The sequence below is a fragment of the Rhinolophus sinicus genome, linkage group LG02, assembly GCF_036562045.2.
Source record: "Rhinolophus sinicus isolate RSC01 linkage group LG02, ASM3656204v1, whole genome shotgun sequence".
Lineage (NCBI taxonomy): Eukaryota > Metazoa > Chordata > Mammalia > Chiroptera > Rhinolophidae > Rhinolophus > Rhinolophus sinicus.
In genome coordinates this window covers 47948314-47965546 of record NC_133752.1, presented here as the reverse complement: position 1 = coordinate 47965546, position 17233 = coordinate 47948314, and the positions used below count along the sequence as shown (strand labels likewise).

The following is a 17233-nucleotide window of genomic DNA, read 5'->3' as shown; positions in this document are numbered from 1 at the left end:
CTTAATATATTCTTTTCTCTAGCTTACTTTATTGTAAGAATAGAGTACATAATACATGTAACATACAAAATATATGTTAATTGACTCTTTATGTTATCGGTCAGGCTTCCAGTCAACAGTGGGCTATTAGTAGTTAAGTTTTCAGGGAGTCAAAAGTTATACGCGGATTTTCAAATGCACAGGGTCAGTGCCCCTAACCCCTGTGTTGGTCAAGGGTCAGCTGTACTTTAAAAATGTCAATATAATAAAAGACAAAGAAGGTTGAAAGATTAAAAAAGGCTATAGATATGACATCTAAATGCAATATATGATCACAGACCAAATTCTGTACTGGAGGGAAGACAATTTTTATACAGGACATTTATTTGATCAATTGACAAACTGGAAAATGACTAGTAAATTAGATAAAAGTAATGTAACAATGTTAAATCTACTGAAGTTTTTAGACTGTTATGTAAGAGATTATCCTTATTCTTGGGCAATCCAAACTAAGGTATTAATGAATATTGTATAGTTCTCTAGTTATTCAGGTTTTAAAAAAATGTTCTCTAAGCAGTATTTTGTTTTCAGTGTAGGGATTTTGCATTTCTTATGTGATTAGGACTAAAGGGTTATAATATATTCAATGTAACTCTTAAATGAGTCAATGAAAACAACACATATATACATGTATGTATATTTATAAATATACACACAAACATTCACTCACAAAGTAAATAATAAAGCATTTGGGACAAAAGGTTAATGGTAGGTGAATCTGGATAGAGGGCACATGGACATTATTATTTTTGTAACTTTTCTACAATTTGAAATTATTTCTCCCTAAAATCATCATTATGTTCAAAACATGAAAACATTATTTTATTCTCTCTAAATTCAATTTCTTTTTCTGTAATTTCTACACAGCTTAACAAGTCTACAGTCAACCAGTCATCCACCTAGAAACTTGGCAGTTAATCTAGATTACCCCATGGTTTCAATTCATTTCTTGCCTTTCCTTCAACTCCTCATACCCAAAGGGAACATATCATAAGGGAATAACTTTTATATTTGTCCTTTTTTTCTCCAGTCATTTAAAATTGGTTCAGGACCTAATCACTTAGCATCTCTCATCTGATTTACTGCTATAATCTACAAATGATCATCTTTCCTCCAGTCTTGGCTCTAAACCATTCCTACACACTGCTACAGAGTACTCTTCCCCAAATGGAATCTGATCATGTCACACTGTATATTTCTCAATTGGTCCTGAATATAGGTAGGAAAGAACTTATGGGGTCAACTTAAAAATCCCAACATTGGTAAAATATATTACTTTGGATCTTTAGAAGCAAATAAGCAAGAATTATTGCCCAGAGACTTAAAAACTAGTATAACATAATTATAAATTTAGTCATGGAAAAATTGCAGGAGATTTCTTGGACCCAATCTTAAAGAAACTGCTATTAAGCAATTTATTCAGTGGTTTTGACACAAATAACCTGAGATAGGAACTCTGGAAGAAAAGGTCCTGACAAAAAAAGAATGGAAGGAAAATGTAGGTAACAGGTGAAGGAAATGGACAGAAACAGAATGGTAGAGTACTGCAAAGTAGGGAAGGAAAAGGTAGAGAACATCAGAGGAAGGGAAAGGAAGAAGAGAAGAAGTCTATTCTCTAGGATTTCACAGTAAACAGAAATTTGTCTAGTAGCAAAATGTCAACATTTTGAGAATTAACAGGCCATCTCTCAATTGTTCTTAATGGGACAGCAAACTGAACGTAACCTGAGAAAAGTTCTCGCTTTATGTGTTTATGAATATCTGGCATTTTATCGAAAGTTACTTGAGAACAGTATTATTAGTAATCAAAGTATATTCTATGAGTATTAAAAATATAGGCAAACATGGAATCATGTTTCTACTGCTTTCATTTTGCACGTTCTTTTTTAATTTCTCAGTTCAAGGCATCAATATATTACTATATATTATATAAAACTACATACATATATAACGTGTATTATATACAAAAGCTATACAAGACATATTTATATCTGGATTCTGGGATCCCACTTGTACACCTACACCTGTAGATTTTAGATTATCACTAATAGATTCAAGTAACTTTCAACTTCAAGCTGCACAATAAAAAGAAAACATTTTATTTTATAAATATAAACATTACTTGATATTTCACATGAATACAAAATACAACGGATGGCATGACATAAAGAGTTCATTAACAATTTAATTCTTAGGACAAAAGCTTACTTCTAATAGTTCCTTTCCAGTTTATAGAAATTTTCGTCCCCTTTCCCTAGAACTGGAACATTTCTGTGAACCTGTTCTTTCAGGCAGCAAAAGCAAAATCAAAAAGGAAGAAAAACTAAACAGAAGTAATGAAGATTAAATAAGTGAGTACGGCTTTCTCTTCCAAGTTTTGTTTTAATCACCACATTCATTTAGTCTTTTTATAACAAGTAATATTTGTCCTTCAAGCTTAATTTTAAAATCCTATCTGTGTGTATGTAGAGAGGAGAGGGGGGAAGAGAGGGAGGGAAGGGGTGGGGGGAGAGAGACAGACAGAGAGAAAAAATACCAAAGATCAATGCAGTTTACAGACAGGCTCTTTTGCTTAGATTTCTGTACGTCTAAGCATGTAAATGTATGGCCAAGATCGTTTTTTACTTTTCTTTTCTTTTCTTTTTTAAATTTATTGGGGGCCAAGATTTTTTATATGCAACAAAGGTGTTTATTCTCCACACCTACTGCTTAAAGAATTAAATGATAGCTAAAAATGGAAGTGTCTGACCTACCTTTTATTCTACTGGGAAATGTGCTCAGATTTTTGAGCTTACAAAGACAGTTTTCTGCTTCTTCAGGTTTTGTAAATAATGGGAGAAGGGGAAATCATCTCAATCTTTTGGTGAAAAGATAATCAGATCTTTAATGAAATCCTTATCAATCAGTAATGCTAATAATTGACACTCTTAGAGGTTAGTTCCATACACCATGCAGCAAGCTATCAAAAATAAAAATTCCAGTTGGAGAACAGATTAACAGTCCTTAACTCTATGAGTTATTGTTTTTCCTACCATCAAATTATAAAATCTTTAACCAGCTTTTGTTCTTTTATAGAAATTTTTTAAATTAAATGAAAGTAAAAACATTCAAACTGTAAATACTCACGTAGTCCAGATGATTTTATCTCACAGCCCTGAGAGAGCAATAAATCATTTTTCTATACACAAAAGCATAAGTAAGTACAAGTATAAAAGTTTTACACTAACTTATTCTACTTTCTTAAAAAGCAGATTCCTTTAATGTTATTTATAGTATTTATAGAATATTTCTTAGGAAACTATCATTACAGAGATTTCTTCAATGTAAAATAAATGGAAATCACTACATGACTCTATATTCATATTCTATTTCTTAGGCATTGGCTGAGTTTCCTGTATAGGACTTTATCCTTTACAAAGAGATTTCACATTTATTTCACCATTTAACTCAATCCTAATAATTCTGTGAAAGAAAACCAATATATGTCAAGTACCTCCATATGCCAGGCTCCACATTCAGCATTTTACATGAATTATCTCTTTAACCCTAACAATAATCACACGAAATTCATATTATCAATCCTATCAATCCTATCAAAATTCCCATTTTCTAGAAGAGAACACGGAGCATAAGAGAAGTAGCCCAAGGTCACATGCTCATAACGAGAAGGACCAGGCTGCTTTAGAAACAGGCCTGCCTAACTTCCAAGCCTCTGTTCTTTCTGTACACTGTGCTGCTTCAGCATCACAAAGGAGGAAACAGTCAGAGGCTAGGGTGAACACCACTGCTTAGGTAGTATGTGGTAAAATAAGACTTCAACTTAAGATGTCCTGATTCTGAAACTCTTCCTACCATAATACTCAGACAAATGTTCACCTCAGTACCTATACCACCATTATAAAGCATGTAGATATGCCAAAGTATAAAATCATGGCTCCACATTTTCCCCTGAGTATTTGCAAGAAGCAGTACAATATGAAACCTGAAGTTTCCTTCCAAAGAAAACTTCGTAAATACACACAACCTCCTTTGCTTTTCTAATGCACACAACCTCCTTCCCAGTAACAGCTAAGCTGACATGGGCTCTCTGTGCCTCCCTACGGTCAGTGCAGAAAGTTCAAAGGCTTCTTCATTAGTTCAACCACTTGGCCAATGCCGAATGAACATCTAACTCTCTAGGGGGTGACTGTGATTCCCCAACCCTTCCTCTCTTTATTGAGTATCGCACCCGATACCACCACTCAGTGCCACGTGCATTCCCTTTAACATCTTTCTTTTCCCAACTTCTGCTCCACTAACCTGAAAGAAATATTTCTTATTCTCATTTGTTAACTTCAACCAAGTAATAACTACTTTCAGCCACTATTCAATTCCCCTGTAATTTTTCTTGTTTATCTCATGTGGCATCCTGCTCCTGTTACAGAAATATCGTTCAACTTCACTAAGCAGACACCAGGAAGAAACACATGAAGAATGTGGAATTCAATAAGAAAAATAAGTTAGTATTAAAAAAGAAAGAAAGGGAAAAAAGAGAAAGAGAAAAAGGATAAGGGAAACTAATCTAGAGTTTAAAAGAAGAAAGAGACATACACAAATGTTATCTGTGGATCTTAACTAGACGGCTGTTTCAAAAAAGCTATGAAAGAAATCTTAAGGACAATTGGAGAATTTGTATATAAACTGGATTTACCATGACTATACGGAATTATTGTTATTTTGTTAAAGTATTTATGAGTGAAGTGTCATGATGCTTAAATTACTTTCACATGGTTCAGCAAAACCACATCCCTTCCCTGAAATGCATACAAATGCAACGAGAATGTTTGTGGCAAAACAATAATTGTTGAATCAAGGTTGAGAAGATTTAGATGTACACTGTATATTCATTAAATTTTTCTGTACGTTTTAAATTTTCAATATGCAAAGCTGGGTTTTAAATGAGAAAGACAAAAACATTGAACTGTTTCCACTTTTTTTTACATTTCTAGTATTTTTGATAGAGCAGGAACGAAAAACTTCTCACTTGTCTACAAAGTGCTAACTGTCAAATCTTAGAAAAGGTTACTACTCTAGTAGGTTGTGAGGAAGGATACACAAAATTATACACTGCTCTTTCTTTGGCCTTTATAAACAAATGTATTTTACATCGCAATACTTTGAATACAAAACTACGTAATTTTCCCATGTTACCAAAGATGAAAATCTGTGGCTACACTGTACAAACCTTTCCTTAAACTATACAGTTTGCAGTCTCCATTAGACTGTCTTACACCAAGGGGGAAAAAAAGGTAAAGAAGCACATTACATTTTCATAAAATCTGTGAATTATTTGCATACACTTTATACAATCTCAGAGATGCTCTTCTCTTTTCTGTTAATTCTGTGATTTTTTTTTTTATTCTTAAAAGGCCCAACTGCTCTCAGAAACTAAGACATTAGGCAAAGCACACAGAAAGGAAGAGTACAATGAACCTAACAAAAAAGTAAAAATAGAAAGCTAAGATCACACCACAGTTTTTACTGAAATACACATGAGCGACAACATTGTTTCAATATTTTAAGAACCTATGCTTCTTCAAAACAAAAGTTATAATATATGACTGAAAATTCATTCAGTTAAGTCATAGGCCATTTCCCACTACTAAATTAGACTTAAAACGTATCACCATTCCAGACTTATATGAGCCATGGAAAATAAGTTTACCACAAAATCACAACATCCACAAAGGTAAGAGAAAGCAAAGTTAACTAAAATTAATAACCTTAAAATGTATCAAAACTTAAAATCCAAAAAGTTTTTATGGATAATGGTTTGCTTCAGTTACTATACTTTCTTCTTACACATAGGCCCTTCTTAGAGAATCTGCCCTTTCCCCACTTGCTTAAAAGGCAACTCTATTGTGAAGGATCCTTCCAAAGACAGCTGACTGAACAGTGTTGGACATCCTTCCAAACATGAGACAAATAAATTCTCTCTTCTGGCAAGTTAGAACTTAAAATATAATAATCAAGATTATTAGCTCTGAGGGCAGGGCTAGCCGAACTTAATACCCCCAACTAACCATTGTACACTGAGAGACAGCAGAGAAAACCATCTGGCAAAGAAAAACAAAAACTAGAGTACAAGCAATCCAGAAAAAGAAATGGAAAGTAAGTATCAAGAAACATTCAGTTCCCCGGAAGCCTGGCTGTACTTCCTGTACTTGAGTTCTACAGTTTTTGGTATTAAGATAATTGTTCTCAAAATAATTCCCCCTGCCCCCTACCAAAAAAAGTAAATATAAACATCTATCTAGGTACAGAACTTCCAAAGGAAACAGATGAGTTAAATTAGCATATTAAATACCAAAAATATGATTAGGACATTGAAAAGCCTAAGATTCTATTACAAATCAATAGATTCTTCTCCCAAATAGGATGTGAACCTTACACAGGCAGGGTCACCTGAGAAGACAGACAAGTTATTCAGCTCCAAACATCTTTTTATTAGTACGGTATGTATTTTCTTATAACAGGATAAAACATTTGAAGTTCATGTTTAATATGTTAACATTCACAGACCACTGTCTTCAAATATAAATTCAAATACATTGAAAATGCTTCATATTCTTTTAGGGAAAAGAAAGAAGTGATGTCTTTCTTCAGGTGTATGAGAGGCAGGATAGCAGGGCAGTTAGATGCCCGAGTCCGGAGACCAACTCCTAGGTTTGAATCCTGCCTCTGCCATTTCCTAAACGTGACCTTTGGCAAGTAACTTTTCGTGGCTCTTTTTAGCAGCATAAAATTAGTATAATAGAATCAATTTTATAGGGTTGTTATGAAGAATAAATGATGTAATACATGCAAAAATCTAGGAAACAGAAACTGTTCATATTAATAATAATTATTATTATTATTATTAGCTATTATTTAGGAGGAGGTAGATTTCGTATACCTTTGACATTATAAAACTAAATTCCTTGAACAGGGCCCACCCATTCTTTAGCATGGGCAGGAAATGAAAACATAAAGATGCATGATTCAAAAAATGGGGAGATAAAGGTAAGCCCACATTAAAAATAATAATAATAATAATAATAATCCCTATAGTAGGGTCTCTGCAACAGAAAACTATGAGGCATTCTCTCCTGAGAGATAACTTGCCTTCTGATATAATTTTGTAAAAGCTTTCCTTCAACAATCCCTAACCACAAAAGAAACCCCTTATTCCCAAATGCCCACTCAGATAAAGCCAAGTGCCAGGATAATCTACCGATTGGAGTTAGGTAAAAACATTTAAAAGATGTTTTTAATTTTAAAATATTTTACAAAAGTAGATGAAATCTTTACTCTGAAAAAGTTGGAGTTTTGAATCATGATTGGTTCAGAGGTAACCAAAAAATAATTCATTCCTACGGGGTTTTTTGAAACTTCTCTGGAGTAGGCAATTATATAGTTAAGAAGGAATTGGAGATACTGTAAGGAGAAAAACAATTCTTGCATCATAAACACATGATACATGATTTGCTTTCTACAAAATATGCAGTAAGACCAAATACAAAAGAACCAAACTGAAAGGTCAAAAATTATGTAGAATGAAATAAGGAAGGTAAGGAAGGTCAGTGGAAGAGAGAGAGGGCAAACCATTATAAATAATTTCAGCTATTGGGAGGGGAGAAGAACCAAAATACCCTAATTTTGATAAGAAACCCCAAAGTGACTAAATAAAAAATAAGAAAGGAAACAAACATTTTAAAGGGCCTGTATTTCCTTCCCTAAGTTTTGAAATCAAATTATTATTATTTGAAATCTGTACTATCCTTCAAATTATTATTTGAAATCAAATAATTCTGTAACTCACTTCAGCTTATAGACATAACAGTTTTTCATTCAGTCAAAAAATACTGAATCTACTTTCAAAATATGATTCTCTAGGTTTTTTGAGGTTCCTCCCCCACTTTGCCCAAGATAATAAAACAGCTTGAGAGCTTATATTTCAGATTTCCCCTCACTTCCTCTCCTCCTATACCATTTACGTTGTATAACACTTTCAAACTACAAACTCTTATGAAAAGCAGCAGCCTTCTTCATTTTCATTTATATAAAGCACACACACAAAAAATATGCTCACAGGTAAAGCAGATGTCTGACCAAATTAGGAGCAAAATGTACGTGAGCGGGAGACTTCCTCCTAAATTCCGTATTTCCCTCAATTTAGGCACAGATTCTTTTTCTAAAAGGAGAAGGAGTCTAGCTTTCTTAGGATGCTACTAAGAGGCCGCAGTCATCTCTCACTATCAGATTAATACAATTGAAGATGCCTTTTAGTAAAGGGCTTCATAAAACTGGGGCACAGGCGGCAATCCTACCATGAGTAACGTGATGCGTCCTTTACAAGATGATGAAAGGAACAGACATCCCTTCTCCCACTCCTTTCCCTGAGGTCAAAACACAACACAAAAGAGAGTGGCTAAAGTTTAAAAAGAAAACAAAAATGAAAAGTTGACATTCTAGCGTTCCCCATTTAAAAATATATGTATTTAGTGACTACAAAAATATCTTCTCAACTCTACCCCCAAAACAGCACACTTATTTCCTCCATTCCCCTTTTCCCATTCTTTCTAAGTCACCAATTTTAAGCAATGGCTCTAAACTTGTATTCGTTTATGAAAACTCTATTCTACTTTTCAAAAATAAAGTCAATATGCTAATAAAATGTATAACCAATCAATTACACACTAAGGGTAATATATTATCATTAGCAGGACATCATTTTGTTTATATTCTAACCTTCAAAAATGCATGAGTGAAAATGATTTAAGGTCAATGCTTGCAACAACAAGACAGCTAACATAAATGTAGCTTTCACTTATTACTAGCTGCCAAGTACAGTGTGAAGCACTTTACAAGCATTATCTCATTTAACCGTTATGATACTTCTATTAAATACTATTAATAAACTCATGTTACAGATGAGGATATAACAAGAAAAGTTAAGAAACGGTCCTAGAACAAACAGCTATAAACAAGGATGCCATGATTCAAAGCAGGAAATGTGCCTACATTTGCGACCTTAACTAAAACACATTACTACACGGCAGTTTTTTACTCCTGTATCTGCTTTAAATACTTTATATAATTTTTTAATCATACTGTCAAAAAGGTTTATGCATAATTTGTCCTCAAAACAAGAGCAAAATTAGAAATGTTCAAAGCCAAATAAAAACTCAATGATGTAGGCAAAGAAACCTCAGGTTCTGGTCAATAAACCAAAAATCTAAGGAAAAAAGTTGCACAAGGGATGAAGTGTAATTAAAATGATTTGTATTTCTAAGTCCCAAACTTTAAGTACCATTTCTTGAAATAAAAAACAATCACATTAAATTTTAAAATCCTAATACTCTAACTAGTAATGCTATTTTACTTTTTAACCTTTTTTTTTCTGATTATATACAATTTTTAAACTTCATAATATAAGCTTCACATTAAACATATTTGCACTTTTTATATTGTATTGAGTTCCCTGCCTTGAACTATTCAAACTCTCTCAATATATGGTTCTAGAAATAATACATTCTACACAGACTTTCATTTCTGGAAAACATTTTTCTAAACCATAAAACATACAATACTGTTTTCCTCGTAGAGTCTAAAGCCTAAAATCTAATAATTATTCCCAGAAGTTTTCGGGAAAAAAATTAAAAAGGCAAATTATAAACAAAACTCTTGGGTCAATATCCTGATAATGCAGACTCAAGAGCCTAGATTTAAACTTATTTGCCATAATCAATGCAACAGGCTTTTTTTTCCTAAGAAAAAGCATTACCATTCATTCAAATGTAAGAATAGATTCCCCCTTCCACTCTGTGTATCAAAAGAAAGTCTTAAATTAAAAATTCTGTTAAACTACATTCTAAACTACATGTAAGAAAGGATATCACGTAGAAATCCTGTTGAATTCATACTCATTTAACATCTGTACGGTATGAAATGATAAACTTGCAAACCTAGTGAAATCTATTCTAATGAAGCTGTTTAAAACAACCTTTTCTCAATGAATTTGAGATTTTCTGAGACTAAATTTACTGAAGAAATGTTACTCCATGTGTTACACACACACACACACACACACACACACACACACAGACACACAAACACACAGACACAGACACACACACACACACACACACACACACACCCCTGATTACATATACAGATAACGCCAACTAGGTCAACTTTCACTTCCAGAAACACAACAAAACTGCTTTCCAAAACAAAGATTACAAAATGCACCCACAATAATATTTTCCAAGTATTTCTCATCAGTATAAATATTGAAAACTGCTAACTGGCAGATACAATATATATGATTGTGCCACTTCATTCTATACAAGTAATGGTAATTGGGCATTTCCCTTAGCCCAGTTTGGTAAACATTAAGTATCTTCAAACGTCTGATAATTTCTAACACTGTATAGTAGCTTAGTTGTAAAAAATGACCACAGAGAATTGATAAAATTAATCTTAATAACTATGACTTCTTACTTTTTTTTTTTTTAGGGAAATAAAATTAGGCCTTTGGATATTTTATGAGAAACAGCAGGTTAATAACTCAGCAAAGTGAAAAGGGCGGTACCACTTTAAAAATTCTACAATGGACCAAAAAAAAAAAAATAACTGATTTAATAAAAGGAAATAAAATAAACCCCCCTTTGCTTAAAAAAAAAAAAAAAAAAGAAAGAAAGAAAGCAATGGAAGTAAATGCTACATTTCTCCTTGTTTTTGTGAAGGGGAAGGGGATATTTTTTGTTTACAAAGCTGTATGGCACAAAAGTGATGAAATTCTGTTTAAAGTTTAAGACTAAGCTTTATGAATAATATAATTTATATATTTGCCAATTTAGCATCTTCTTCTTTCTTATATTCTAAGGGAGGGTGCTTCAAAGATGGTTCCCAATGACCTCACCTCCTGGTATGTACACCTCTCCCCCTGAGTGTGGGGGGGACCAAATGACCCACTCTTAATGAACAGAAAAAGGTGATGGGATGCCACTGCCATGACTACATTACAGAAACAAAAGGCTCACATGGCACAGAACTAAAGTAGGCTACTGGCCAAGAGACAACACAAAGAACTGGGCCCTCCGGCCCAACAACCAAGAAGGAACTAAATGCTGCCAGCAACCATGGGCGTGCAATGGCAGCAGAACCCACTCCCCAGTCCCTTCAGATAAGACCAAAGTCCCATCAGACATGCTGAATACAGTTTTGTGAGAGACCCTGAGCCAGGGGACCCAGCAGAGCTATGCTCAGATTCTTGATCAACAAAAGATACCTTGTTTTAAGTTACTGAGTTTTAGAGTGATTTGTTATATAGCGCTACGGGTTAAACTGTATCCCCCTCAAAATGTGTATGTTGAAGTCCTGACCCCCAGCTCCTCAGAACGTGACCTTATGTGGAGGTGGAATGTTTACAGAAGTCATCAAGTTAAGCTGAGGTCATCAGGGTAGGCCTAAACCAATATGACTGGTATCTTTATAAAAAGAGGACACTGGGACAAAGAAATAGACAGACATAGAGGAAAGGCTTATATAGAAGGCACACAGAGAAAAGCTGGCCATCTATGGGTCTAGGAAAGAGGCCTGAAACACATCCTTCCCTCACAGCCCTCAGAGGGAACCAATCCTGCTGACACCTTGATTTCAGACTTCAGTCTTCAGACTGAAAATAAATTTCTGTTGTTTAAGCCAGCCAGTCTGCAGTGATTTGTTATGGCAGCCCTAACAGATGAATACATGTAGCAATAGAGAACTAATACATACACTTAATTCAAAATAACTTTTATTGGCAGTACCAAAATTAGCCTCAATGCAGGACTCAGGCAGATGACCAAAGCTTCCAAGTCTTTATTCTGGAAAAAGAAATTAGTCCGTATCAGAAAAGCTTAGACCACAGACTTTTTTTAGTTAGCTGGGACTCCTGCAATCACATAATCTAACTCATTTCAAAAATTGACGCTGTTGCTGCGCCAAGAGCTGTTCTGAACAATTAACATATATTAATTCCTCACAAGAACCCTACGAGGTACCCGCCACCATCAGTTCCACTTTTTAAGTACTACCATCAATTTCATTTTTAAGATGAAGAAACTGATGTCCAGAAGTTAAGGTTACACAGCTAGTAAGTGGCCAGGATTTAGTAGATTTGGGTGCACAGACAATAAGTAATTTATCCAAAACCAGAGTTAGTAGTTGAGCTGGGACTAAACCTAATGGTCCTTTCTCCTACCTTCAAATCTTTTTCTCAGAAAGTAAACAGAAAAGCTTTTCGTTTACTTGCTACATTCAATCTTTGTAACATTGCTAACTCAGAAATGTGTATCTATTTGATTATCTAGCTGCCGTCCTCCTCTAACCACACAAACACAGTTAACCATATGCTTTCACTCCCTGAACCTTAAAGTGCTACCTTCCAATTCCAAAGGCTTTTCTCACATCTGTGTTAATCATCTTTATATACTGGAACACAAGATTTCGCTTCTACACAGTTTGGGAAATACAGCTTTAGCTTAACGTTGATCGAAATTAAAGTAAGAATACACCTGAAAAGAGCAATACTATGTTATTAGTCATGTGCATTTCAGTAGGAAGAAGTCAAGTCCTATACAGAGAACAGCCTTTGAAACACAGATGGCAAGACAACCATGGCAAAGTTTTAAAATGACCCTGCCCTAAGTCATAACTTGTCCTCAGGCACCAGACTGAAGACTCAGTGTCTGTTCTGGGAAATTTCGGATTGGACACTTAAGAGTCAGCCTTTCTTTGGGAGTCTGAATCCCAAGATACAAAGCCTGGGAGGTGGTGCAACCATGCCCCCCCCCCCCCCCAACAAAGAATGGAACGAAAGCCAGTTCCCGCAGAGAGTGAGAGGGACAGGATGTGCATGTTTGGCACCCCACTGACAGCATTCGGTTCCTGTGTTCCCCTTGGACAGCCAGCTGCTTTTCGGGCCCTGGATCCCTTGGTGTCCTCTGTGACACGCCCAAAAGACTAACGACTTCCTCTTTTAGCTTAATTTGAATTGAGTCACTTGCAATCAGCAGAGACCTAACATGGTCAAAAAGGTACCCTCTCCAAAGCTGAAGAACATTATCGTAGGACTTAATAACCTCATGTAAAAAATAAGCTCTTCAGTAGCAATAATGCAAAGCAAAACACGGAAACTAAGGCAACCAGGCGGTGACAGTACTCTCAGGTGCCTCCCAACGTTGTTCATCAATCAACCCAGTCACCCAAAGTAACTCCAATACAACAGTTACATAGCCTGTGCCTAGAACCAGATCTTTCCAGGAAAATAAGGAAATGATGCTTTAAAAACATGATTTTATTTCATGCAGGTATCTACAATAAAAGTAATAATGCTTTAAAGCCAGAATTGAAAACTGAAGACAATTTACTTTAACATGTCCTGTTTGGGGTGCAGAAAACTAAAAGCCATGCAGGAAAGGAGGCTTGCCTGAGTTTCCCCAGCCATCGGTGGTAGGGAAGGACTGAAACCTAGCTTTTGCATCACAATTCAGTAGTCTCGCTACAGTGCAACGGTGCAGCAAAGACTCTCCTGATTCTCTTCCTGGCTCCTTGTCCCACAGAAAAAGCAATCCTACAACTGACCTGATTCTCTGTTCTGGGCTGGCATGAACCTGCGTAGAAACAATAGGAGTGGCAGGCACTTTCTTCCTGAAGCAGATGTGGAGTAGTGTATCTGTGATGGGAGAAAGAAAAAGAAAATCCAGCTTATTTTCAGAATCTATTTTAGCATCGTAAGTCATTCATTTTCTACTGGTTCTATCTTCATCTTATTTGTTGACAATGGTTTAATAATGGAACACATGAAACACTTTGAGATAGATAAAATTTGCTATTCAAAATCATAAGAATGTAGTTATTTAAAGCTGGTCTCTATAAACCATCTGGTTCAGCTTCTTCATTTTACTGGTGAGGAAACTGAGACCTGGAAAAACTGTGCAAAGAATCAATGACAACATAGTTATTTAGTGGCAGAGCCACGTTTAGAACCAAATTTTTCCCACTTTCAGTCCAGTATTCATTTGTGAATCACAGATCTTTTTGGAGAACCAAATATGAGCAAAAAAACAAAGAAACAATCTATGTTATTTCTCTAGGTGTTTTTTGTCAAACATCTGAAGATAAATGCAGTGTAAGGATGAATTGATTTGTTCTAAATTAAAATCAGGAAACATTGCTTCCTCACTCAATGGTTATCAACCTTGAGTCATTTATCATACCTTATATAGGATATTTAAATGTTCCTTTTATTTACCATTATTTTAATGAAAACACCAGTATATGAATCATGAGATCTAGGTTCTGGTCTTTCTTAACTCTACTTTCAACAAGTGCTATGTTCTTAATTAATTACTTTTTTGGTCCTAACAATCCTTTATTCAAAAATGAGGAGCTTGGTTTAATTCCCATGGGCCTTCTAACTCTAGAACATTATGCCTAAGAATAGCTTCAACTTTTAGCAACATTATGGTTTACTTATCAACTACTTGTTTTTGCTATATGTTAATCTCTTTGATATTATTATAATAGTTTAAACATCATCAGTAATATTGCCTTCATATATAGTTAATTATCATTCAAAAACTATGCAACAATAACCTAGTTTTGCTGTCTATCTCACATCTTATTTTATAAGATCCAGCTAGAAGTGGAAGGACAAGCATTTTTTAAAATCTACCTTTTATGTGGTTTCTGAGAAAAATCTTGAATCATTTTCCTAAATCATTCATTCAGTTCTTCATCCAACAAGTTGTTACTGAGTGACTTGTCAGATGGCAGACACATGCTTAATCAGGTAGAAGACTTTAAAACAAGATGCCTCCAGTGAAATACTGGGTGATGTTAGGAATTCAAATGGCAGTGAGGGAGTATGCAAAAGTGATGAAATGTCTCCTAAATCGTGACCTCAGAATATGCCTTCGTTATTTTTTAATATATTAATTTCTACGTACAACAATTATTTGTAACACGTTTTAAACTCAAAGCACAATATCATTCACAATAACATTCAGGTACCTGTCACTCAACGAAGAACCTAAACACAGGTTATTGGAATGTTCCACTGATGTGCTCCTCTCTGTCCCATGCCCCACCTCTCTTCCTTTCTGTTCCTTGGATCTGCTAGCCTGTATTTTGTTTCTTATTCCTTTGCTTTTAAAAAAGTATACCACATATGCTCCTATCCCTCAACAATATAGTGTTTCATTTTGTTTGTTTTTGAATTCTGTAAAAGTGGGGTTAAACATCTCCTGTCTTCTAGGGTTTGATTTGTTCATTCAGTATTGTGTTTTCGAGATGCATGCATGTTGTTGCATGTAGTTGTTCATTCATTTTCATGCAGAATAATTCTGCACTGTGTAAACATACCACGACTGAATTATTCATTCTCTTTATAATGGCATCTTGATTTCCTTCCAGGCTTTTTGTTTGGTTGGTTGGCTTTTTGCTATTATGAACACTACTGTTAAAAAAATTCTCCTATATATCTATCTCCTATTCCAGATGTGCCAAAGTTTCTCTTAAGCATGTGCCTGGGCATTGAGGAATATGCATATGTCCAATTATTCACCAGGATGCCAAAGCGTGCTTAGCAATTTATAATCCCACCAGCAACAAGTAATTCATATTGATCCACATACTCTCCAATATTTAGTAATGCCAACTTCTTAATTTTGTAAGGTGTAAAATGGCACCTAATTGTGGTCTCAATTTGTCTTTTCCTGCTGATTAGGTGTAAAATGGCACCTAATTGTGGTCTCAATTTGTCTTTTCCTGCTGATTAATGATGCTGAGCATTTATTCAAGTCTACTGGCTAATTCATGTTTCCTCTTTTATGAAATGCCTATTCATATCTTTTGCCCAACTCCTCAGTTGGTTGCCCTTTACTTATTGTTTCATAGAAATTTTATATGTATTTTGGATGCTGACTATTTGGTTTTACCCACGCTGGAATTACCAGATAAGGCCAAGTGTTGACATAAAGACGCAGGAGGCAGAGAGAACTGGAAACAGCAAGCTAGAGCACCAAAGTTTTTCTCAACCCATTATTGTACATTAATGCAGTCTACAGTCTTAAAGTAACAGAAATCTAAAATATTATGTAATTGATCCTGTTTTAGAATCTTTTAGTTTAATATAAATTCAGCCAAGGGTAAATGCTTTGATATGATTTCAGTGCATTCTAACTGCAATGTCATTTCAAGTGTCGGTTTTAAACAAATCACAATTTAAATCACAATTTAAACAAAGTTCTTATGTTGCCCTGACATTTTATGTTTTGTTTTTTGTTTTTCATTTTATGCTTTGGTTGCCTCCAGTTTAGAATAAGTTGTTTTATTGTCAAATGAGTGAGTTTGAATATATATATGCACATAGGTATGAAGACTAAATTTCAAAAGTAAATTACATAAATTAGAAAATACCACAGAGACACGGATTCCATACTTGACTAGACAGATAATGAGCTGTACCGCCTTGGCTTAACTACGTCTAAGTTGGTCTGTTTCTACCTAAAATGAAAATTGTGCTGGGCAAATTCTAAGGACCTTTGAGTCATATTTTTTGGCTTGAAGATCAATGAGGGGGAAAAGAAAAAAACAATTTCCAGATGGCCCCAAAAGAGTTTTAGGAATGTCTTTCCAAGAGTTACACAAACTAGAGACTAACGAGTAACAAAAAGCTAAATGTCTGGGAAAAAAAATCTACAAGTAGGGCTGACGTCCTCTCAGGGCTCCTCAGGACTCCTGGCAGATCACCTGAGGAACAGCACCATGCAGGGAAAACATCAAAAGCCACATAAAATTTGAATCACTCTATACTCTGGCCTTGATTCCTATAAAAAGCAATCAGAAGGGAATTTCCAGAACCACACTTACCCACTTACCTTGTACCGTGCTTGTACTTTCTGGGACCACATCAAGTTTGATATTACGGTAGATATTATGTTCCTACTATTCAAGTGCAATGCTCTATCTTACAAGTCCTACTTCTCTCTCCTACATCATCAACTTCCTAATTCCCTCCTTCCAATAAAGCAAAACCATTAGTGTGTGTGTGTGTTTCCCATCATTAGAAAACAAACAGCAGCAACAACAAACCTTTTCACCCCTCTAGGTTATGGCCAATTGT

At 34.9% G+C, this 17233-nt stretch overlaps 1 protein-coding gene across 8 annotated transcripts in view; it reads right to left on the bottom strand.

Moving 5' to 3' along the window:
* The window catches only part of WDFY3 (WD repeat and FYVE domain containing 3), a 247316-nt gene that overhangs the window by 203626 nt on the left and 26457 nt on the right, over positions 1-17233 (bottom strand). For 7 of the 8 annotated variants that reach the window (XM_074323991.1, XM_019731293.2, XM_019731299.2 and 4 more), the window contains one exon: positions 13690-13780. The exons of the other annotated variant lie outside the window; for it this stretch is intronic. The gene's annotated coding sequence lies outside the window, so the exon portion shown is untranslated. The remainder of the gene's footprint in view (positions 1-13689; positions 13781-17233) is intronic. 8 annotated transcript variants of the gene reach the window in all.